Source organism: Camellia sinensis, chromosome 10 (assembly GCF_055761805.1).
Source record: "Camellia sinensis isolate YWXY chromosome 10, ASM5576180v1, whole genome shotgun sequence".
Lineage (NCBI taxonomy): Eukaryota > Viridiplantae > Streptophyta > Magnoliopsida > Ericales > Theaceae > Camellia > Camellia sinensis.
Genome location: NC_138970.1, coordinates 177675041 through 177683904, shown reverse-complemented (window position 1 = coordinate 177683904; position 8864 = coordinate 177675041). Strand labels below are relative to the sequence as shown.

The following is an 8864-nucleotide window of genomic DNA, read 5'->3' as shown; positions in this document are numbered from 1 at the left end:
TGACATCTCGGCCAATATGTCAAGGCGAAGGTGGAGGTCAAACAAAGGGGTTCCAAGATAATTCTAGACTAAAGATGACCTCGGCTTGGAATGATCTAGGCTTAACATAACCCAGGCTTAGCATGACCTAGGCTTAACATAACTTAGGCTCGAGACACCAAGGAAGGAACAAAGCATGCACACGACACTTAGGCAAATCACATAAACACAGAACAAGGCATGGACCTTACTTAGGCAAAACAAGTCATAAACATACAAATGCAAGCTCAACGAGTCATAATCATGCAAATGCTCATGAACATGACTAAGACATAAATGCGGGTTGTTACAAAGTTTAAGGCGTATTCGGCTCTAACTCCCAACCTATGGGTCCGAATTACATACCATCAGTTGTCACAAGTCCTATTTGTCAAGGGGAAGCTTTCCGTGAGAGCCACACTCGGTGGTTTGGGGGCTTTTTTAAATTTTTGCCCTCGGAATGCCCTCTTTCGACTAAGTTTAAGGCGTATTCGGCTCTAACTCCCAACCTATGGGTCCGAATTACATGCCATCAGTCGTCACAAGTCCTATTTGTCAAGGTAAAGTTGTTCGTGAGATCCACACGGTGGTTCATGGCCTGTTTTGAATTTTTTACCCCGAAATGCCCTTTTTCGACTAAATTTAAGGTGTTTTCGAGTCTAACTCCAAGCCTACACATCCTAATTACATTCAGTTGTCACAATTCCTATTTGTCAAGGGGAAGCTATCTGTGACAGCCACACGGTGGTTTTGGGGCTGTTTTGAATTTTCAATCCCGAAACGCCCTTTTTCGTCTAAGTTTAAGGCATTTTCGGGTCTAAGTCCAAGCCTACGCGTTCTAATTACATTCTGACAGTTGTCACAAGTCCTATTTTTCAAGGAGAAGTTGTCCGTGAGAGCCACATGGTGGTTCGGGAGCAGTTTTGAATTTTCGCCCCCGAAACGCCCTCTTTCAATTAAGTTTAAGGCGTATTCGGCTCTAACTCCCAACCTATGGGTCCGAATTGCATGCCGTCTGTTGTCACAAGTCCTATTTGTCAAGGGGAAACTATCCGTGAGAGCCATACGGTGGTTCGGGGGCTATTTTGAATTTTTGACATCGAAATGCCCTTTTTCAACTAAGTTTAAGGCGTTTTCGAGTCTAACTCCAAGCCTACGCGTCCTAATTACATTCCATCAATTGTCACAAGTCCTATTTGTCAAGAGGAAGCTAGTTTATTGGTCCGTATCAGATTTGATTGCACAAAAGCAACAACACTAACCTTGAACTTTATTAAGTCACCAATTGGAGGATCAAATGAAAGCATTGAAGCATCTGAAACTGCATCATGTCTTGAGGTATTGGGTAGAGGATTAGATTTCAGGTTTTTATATGTAATACAACTAGAAACCATTGTATTCACTAACTAAGCCATATCATTCTTCTCTTTCTCTGATAGTAAGTGCACTACCACTTGAAGAAAAAGACAGCATACTGTTTCAGACCATACCATTAAGAAAATCCAAAGTTTTTCATCATTCTAAAAAGAAAGAAAGAAAACAAGAAAAAGCCAGTAAGTAAAGGAATGTGTATATAGACTGATTTGAGTGATGGAATGTGTATAGATTGATTTCCTTCTAATATCTCTATTTTCATGTAAGCCCTCTTTTGGGGTGCTTAGTTGAGGCAAAATGCTTGTTTTCTTCTTTGTGTATGGTTGAATCCCCATTTCTGGTGTTCTTCTTAATAAATTTCACTTATCAAAAAAATAAATCTTTTGAATTTACAGGTTTCCCAACCCAATTGTTGGATCAACCTCTTACCTAATTGCAACAATGGGGCTAAACAAGGTCATAGAGTGCCCGGTTTGGATGGGGGTATGGATGGGCACAAAAGAAATGAGCCTCTCATGGGCAAGGACGATATGGAATTCATTATAATTAGTGTTATACATCATATGAAAATAAAAGGAAAGCAACAATGCAGGCACAGCTAAACACAAAAGGAAGACAACGGAATAATATAGGTGAATTACCGGCCTTAGAGTTGGGGGTGATAGAATAGGCAGTAATGAAGATATTGTATCTTCTACAAAAGATTTTGTCGACATATGCCTTGAGATATGTGGTAATATTTTATTGTGCCAAGGATATGTGGTAATATTTTATTGTGCCAAGACCATAGAATATCCATCTTTTCCATCAACATCGTTCGATATCTATTGGTTCACATCAACATGCAATTGTGAGAATACTGATTCTTCTCAATAAACATAAACTTCTAAGAGAAATAGAAATACCTCTGGAAAGACTTTGGCCATTCAATTTTTGGTTTCTCATTTTGTACTACCAGACTACACACAGTGATTGCAATACTGGGTTGATAAACTACAGAATGTAAAATGAGGAATTAAAGATTTTAACTTTAAATTTATCCTTAATAATGGAAGGCCAAAAGTTCATATGTGCCCAATGCTTTACCTTGATGAGACATCCATTGTGTACGCATAATATATTGATGAAATAAATCGGAAACACCAAGACTATGCAAGCATTTGACCTTCATTTACATTTTATGTTAGACAAATATCTCAAAATAACATATTTAGCTAATTCCCTAGATTGAATGAAGTCATAAGGTAGACAAAAGGTTTTTATTGCAATTATGACTTACAGTCTTTCACATAACTGGATCATGATAGTAAAGTTACAAACTATTTTCATGGATCCCATCTAAAATTAAATCGTAGTCACCGCTGGATAGTTGGCAATCATTGAACAGTCAAGATAGATGACCTTTCACTAGAAATGATGAAAGAAAAATGAAAGTTTTAACTGGAGTTCTTAACCTACCGGTTAGAAATCATGGAGTGCAAAAAGTCAAATTCATTGGAGATGCTACTGCAGCCACTAGTTGACTTCCTTTCTCGTTTTACTTTTCTCTTTTGAAAAATCTATCCAAACAAAAAAATAGTAATAGTAATAATAAGAAAGAATTTATATGCAAATTGATAATGCCAAAAATGAAAATTAAATAGTTTAACATATTATTGTTTTACCTCTATCCATGTGTCAAAAACTCTTTTTGAAGTGTCCTTCTGACCAACCATTTGAGAACTGATCTCCAACTAAGAACAATAAACCATGCAAATTATGTTTGCAGGAGATCAATCAAGAAAATAAACATGTATCAAGAAAAATCCCAAGAAACTTTTCATGAGAAAGACTTGATCCTCCTCAAACCCTTAATTGAATATAACATAGCAATATATGTTCTACCACTATTAACTAACAAAAAGTATGCTAGAGCATGATCAGCTGAATATCATACCATATTGAGGTTCTTGTGGAGAAACTGAAGAGTGTTTAAGCATGAGCGTATATCACACTCCGTAAATAGAAGCATACAAGGATATCAAGGCCATAAAACTCAGAAACATTCTGCAGCACAACGCCATAAAGAATATTAGAAGCCTTTGAAGAATTCATCAAGATTACTTGATGTCCAAAGTGGTTTTAGCCAACATAAATGCTTATCATAAGTAATAGCACATGACTAAATCTGATATTTAGACAAGTAATTTTCTTGAATGATTCAAGTACAATTGTCTCTTTCACCACCTCCCATAAAGGATAATTCCACTTCAATAAATTTTTCCGAATGTCTTAGAACCACATTGACTAATAAAACTAAAGGTTTACAGAGATGTTGGGATCAAGATAATTTCGGCACGTGCATGTTTTGTGATTTCTAATCAAGCTATGATAATAATACTTCAGAGTGGAACTCTAATTCCATCACCCTTTGCATGAGTTTCACCTGTTGTAAAATGGTGGCACGGTCCCACTCATAAGGACTCAACTATTTGGGTTCTTCATTTATTTTTGTCACTATGCTTCAGTATCATTACCAAAAACAACAAACACTATTTGTCGACAGTTTTTCTCTTGTTATGGTCTTTCTATAAGTGTCAATTACCATTTGAATGCTTCTTCCTTATTTTTGTTATCTTTCTATATAACTACTAGCCTTTTTATTCAAGAAACCTTCAAAGAGAGAAGAAAAATTTATTCACAAGGTTGATATGCCTTTGTGGAGGAGCTATTACTCACCGGTATACTCTGCAAGTGCAATAAGTACAATGGAACTTGCCTTTAGTCCTTCCTTATTACATATATACTTGAGCCTACAATAACCATTTTTCAACAAATGAGGCTTCATAATTACAATCACAAAAAGGTGATAGTTCAAATACAGTAGGGGACAATCATAAAAAATACACCCAAGCAGTGATCAATAGACATGTTCAAACCACACCATCCAAACACAAGGGCAAAACATATTAACACATGGTTTACTGATTCAAACTCTAACAGAGAGACCAAAAGAGCATAAGCATATAACAATCACAACCATATAGTGGCACTTTTAAGTTCAATGACAAATAGAGAGACCAAAGTTGTTTTCCACATTGAAAGAAAAAGGGGGAAAGGGTTCATCAATCCTAAATTTCAAAGAATAGTTGCTCATTCATCCTGAAGTTCAATTTTAAAACAGTTATACTCATGCATCTTGATCTCAATTCATAATTGGACTAGCATAACTGTACCTTTAAAACAGAATCACTTCCAAGCTGCACCTTCATGTAACATGAAGCTCAGTTCAGGTAGACAGATTGAAGAGTTATCAAGTTCTTAATGCTCAACTGCACCGATGGCTAAGTAATTGAATTCTTAAATAATCGAAAGGCTACAAATCCAAAAACTCACTAGGACCAAATGTCACGACCCCAAACCGCCCCTAGTAGTTTGGTGCCGTGATGGCCAGTAATCCGTAATTACCGAAAGCCAACTTTCTTAATTTAACACAATCAGAGTGTAATAAAAGGGGCTCACAAACGCGGAAGCAATAAGTCAACATACAAGTGGTCCATAAGAGCAGTGCATAGATCCAATGTAATGGCATTCATCTTTACAAACTTGAATACACAAAAGCAAAATATGTGCTACATCTTGATCAAAAGGCTTCTCGAGCCGACATATACAAAATATAGTGAGTACAAGCCAAGAAGCATAATTTTCAAGAATTGCCGACGTGAATACAAAATAATGCCGACATAATCACGTATCCAAAACAAGCTTTCAAAACACATTCTAGGTGTCGCCGACGTCCTGCTCATCACCTACATATATATAGAGAGGGGTGAGCGCAAATACTCAGTGAATGGTACTAGAAATAAAGGTTTTGCATGAATATAGCCGAAGTCTTTCAAAACGAAACACGCCAAAACCATACAGATATTAGCCGAGATTCCTTCAAAGCCAAGACACACCAAACTCTATCAAAACAAGGGATGAACCGTATTCATCAATCAAATCTCACAAGTCTCAAGGGATGCTTACTTACATCGGCAAAGCAAGGATGAACCGTATTCATCAATCAAATCTCACAAGTCTCAAGGGATGCTTACTTACATCGGCAAAACAAGGATGAACCGTATTCATCAATCAAATCTCCCAAGTCTCAAGGGATGTTTACTAACATCGGCAAAACACAAATCAAGCTTATCAAAACGGGTCCACGCGGTAAACCGTTAGTGGCGAAACAAGGACTGTACGATCCGTAATCGTTGAATCAAAGGTACTACGAAAGTTTATAGTCCTCCAGCACAAGGGACTTGTGTTACTTAAGCCCGTAGCTCCTTTTAACACGATGATCTGGTGTTACTTGGGCCCGTAGCCCGATTTAACATTTCGGCACTTGTGTTACTTAGGCCCGTAGCCCGATTTAACATTACGGCACTTGTTACTTAGGCCCGTAGCCCGATTTAACATTTCGGCACTTGTTACTTAGGCCCGTAGCCCGATTTAACATTCTAGTGCTCCCAAGAAAGGACCGTATCCTTTTATACTTAGTGCTGCGAAAGTTTAGAGTCCTCCAGCACGAGGGACTTTTGCACTTGGTACTGCGAAAGTTTAGAGTCCTCCAGTACAAGGGACTTTTGCACTTGGTACTGCGAAAGTTTAGAGTCCTCCAGTACAAGAGACTTTTCAAGGATGACATCAAAACAAAGCTTATACTGATACATCAAAACAGGGCTATTCATTCATGCTTAGCAAATACTTTCATCAAAACAAGCAAAGCAAGACTTATCAAAATAGTGTAACATAGCTTTATTAAAAGCACCACTCACCTAGTCCTTCAGGTGTAGACTCAAAGCAAGGATCAAGGTCCTACAATCACATGACAAATCACATTCTCAAAACAAGCCTCAAATACACATGCGAATGATCTCGGCATTCTTGCCAGATTCCAGGTAAATAACAAAGCAAAACATTCTGGGAGTTCAAACACTGCTCCCGTCTCATGTAAACACACTGGGTACCATCCAGGTCTTTGCCGAGGTCCTACACCTCCTTGCCGAGGTGTGGTCCTGATGGCCTCATTCAAAAGCAAAGTCGGGAAAAACCTGGGTTTCCCTTTGAAGCATATAAAGAACAAGATCATTTGGAAGATGGATGCAAGTTCACAACTTGTTACAAAAATCTGAGTTTTCAAGCCAAGAGTTCAAAACATGGACCTGGTACCCATACAAGAAGATCATGCAAGAACAAACACAAAAACATGATTCCGGTTCCAACTTTTGGATCAAAACGAGACTTTCTTCAAGAACAAATGAACACTATCTTTTTCTTCCGAAACCAACTTCAAATCGATGCATGACATGCAAAACAGATCCGATCATGCAATGCAGCTAGATGATCAATATCAACAATCAAAGTAGATCAGGGTTCTTACCTCAAAACTCGGATCCAACGGATCAAACCACGAAGATCAAGCTTTGAAGACTTACTCTCACTCAAGAACTTCTCTTCCTTCTCTCTAGAGCTTCTCTCTCTAAAGGCAAAGATTTGAGACAAAGAAAATGATGTGTTTCTAGGTCTACCGGCTGTCTTAACAATCAGCTCGGACACGTGGCGCTATCGGGTTGGCTCAACTCAAAAAGGTGATTGATAGATAAGACAAGTCTCTGACAAAGCGTATGCAGCAAGCTGGGTAAGACACATCGGCAAGTAACAACATCGGCTAAAGCCACATCTTCGGCAACAGGGTAACAAAGACATCGGCTAGGGAGGACGACGCTTGACTAAGCTGTGTCACACCTTGGCCGGGGTGTGCCACATCTCGGCCTAGGCCATACCTGCCTGCGGACAAGGTTCACTAAGTGCAAGGCATCTCGGCAATAAGCCCGAGGTGAAGATGGGGATCGACCAAGGTCTCAAAACAGTTCTAAGTACAAAGGCTCAGTGTTGGTCAAATCTCAAGATGACCTCGGCTAAACGCCGAGCAAAGAACAAAACCATGCAAGCGACACTTAGCCAAAACGAGGCAAGGCAAAACTAGCAAAATAACATATCAAGACAAGATCATGCATGAATGTATGCAAGTATGGCAAGAGTAGGGTGAGGGTTGTTACACCAAATGGTTTGATGTACTAAATTATTTTTTTTTAAATTCAATGGCTTGTGGACTTTTGATTTATGGTTACATATCTACATTAGTTAGTGGTTTAACGGATGTAGTAATAGATATTCTAAAAGAGATCACAATCAAATATCTAGTGAGATGTAGCAGGGAAGATCACCACCTCTTGTTTCACTACAAAATTTCCCAATTTGCAGCTACATTTACACAACTAGTAGCAACTAGCAAACTTTGAAAAATGATATGCAAAAATTCAATCTTTCCAATATAAAGAAACCTATTCCGGCCTATCAAAATCCAATGAAATGGCATAAAGAAACGTATTGCATTTAGAAATCTACAAAGGCAAAAACCAACATCTAGGAACTATGTTAAAAGTTGAAACAATCAGAATTTCAGAACTACAAAAGATTGTATTCAAGTAATTAACAAATCTAATTCCCATATTAATATATCAAACAAAAAAATGAGACGATCTATGAATGAAAATGATCACAAAAATGATTAATATAGCTAATCTAACAACATAAAACCCGAATTCGGATAGATTCGGAGCTCAATCTATGTTAAAACAACAAAATTGAGATCCAAAAACAAGAGAACGAATCAAACCCAGATTTGAAACAATTGATCAATCACCACAATTCGGAATTGAAGCAAACCCAGATCAAAAAGAGAGAAGAAGATATCAAACTTGATCGAATTAGAGCCAAGAAGTTACCCAAGTCCAAATCTGTTAATGCTTTCGAGTAGAGAGAGAGGAGCGAAAATTGTGAAAAGCTCCTAAAATCGAATCAAACTGTATTTGTGTTGTTCAAATAATGGCAATGTGAGAGAGAAGAGATGTTTGTGAGGGCTTGGTGTTTCTCTCTCTACAATTTCGGAGGGAGAAGAGGCGTTTGGGAAGGCTTGGAATAACCAGTCCAAGTCCAAATCCAACCAAGTATCTAAATGTAAAAGAGAACCTTTTCTTAATATAGAGGAAGGAGAAGAGAGACAGACAGAGAGAGAGACCGAGACAAACAAAGATCGACAGAGAGAGAGACCAAAATTGACAGAAATCGACAGAGAGAGAGAGACTGAGATCGATAGAGTTCGACAGAGAGAGACCAAAATTGATAGAGATCGACACAGAGAGAGAGACCAAGATGGACAGAGAGAGAAACTGAGATCGACAAAGATCGACAGAGAAAAGACAGAAATTGATAGAGAGAGACCAAGATCAACACAGAGAGAGAGAAAGAGATAGAGAGAAAAAGAAAAAAAAACCTGTGATTTGCGGCAACGGTGGTAGTGATTTACGGCGGTGGTGGTGGCGATGTACGACGGTGGCGAGCGACGACGGTGAGCAATGGTAGCCAGCGATGGTTGGGTGGTAAGC

General features: G+C 38.4%; 2 long non-coding RNA genes across 2 annotated transcripts; both read right to left on the bottom strand.

Moving 5' to 3' along the window:
• Positions 1 to 2146: 2146 nt before the first annotated feature.
• LOC145789168 (uncharacterized) lies at positions 2147 to 3211 on the bottom strand. The gene is made up of 5 exons (XR_014342964.1): positions 3057 to 3211; positions 2851 to 2951; positions 2479 to 2557; positions 2298 to 2385; positions 2147 to 2216 (listed from the first exon to the last, which is right to left on the bottom strand). It is a non-coding gene; the product is annotated as an uncharacterized LOC145789168 (long non-coding RNA).
• A 117-nt stretch (positions 3212 to 3328) lies between these two features.
• LOC114298157 (uncharacterized) lies at positions 3329 to 8345 on the bottom strand. The gene is made up of 3 exons (XR_014342980.1): positions 8205 to 8345; positions 4111 to 4184; positions 3329 to 3438 (listed from the first exon to the last, which is right to left on the bottom strand). It is a non-coding gene; the product is annotated as an uncharacterized LOC114298157 (long non-coding RNA).
• Between the last annotated feature and the right edge of the window lie 519 nt (positions 8346 to 8864).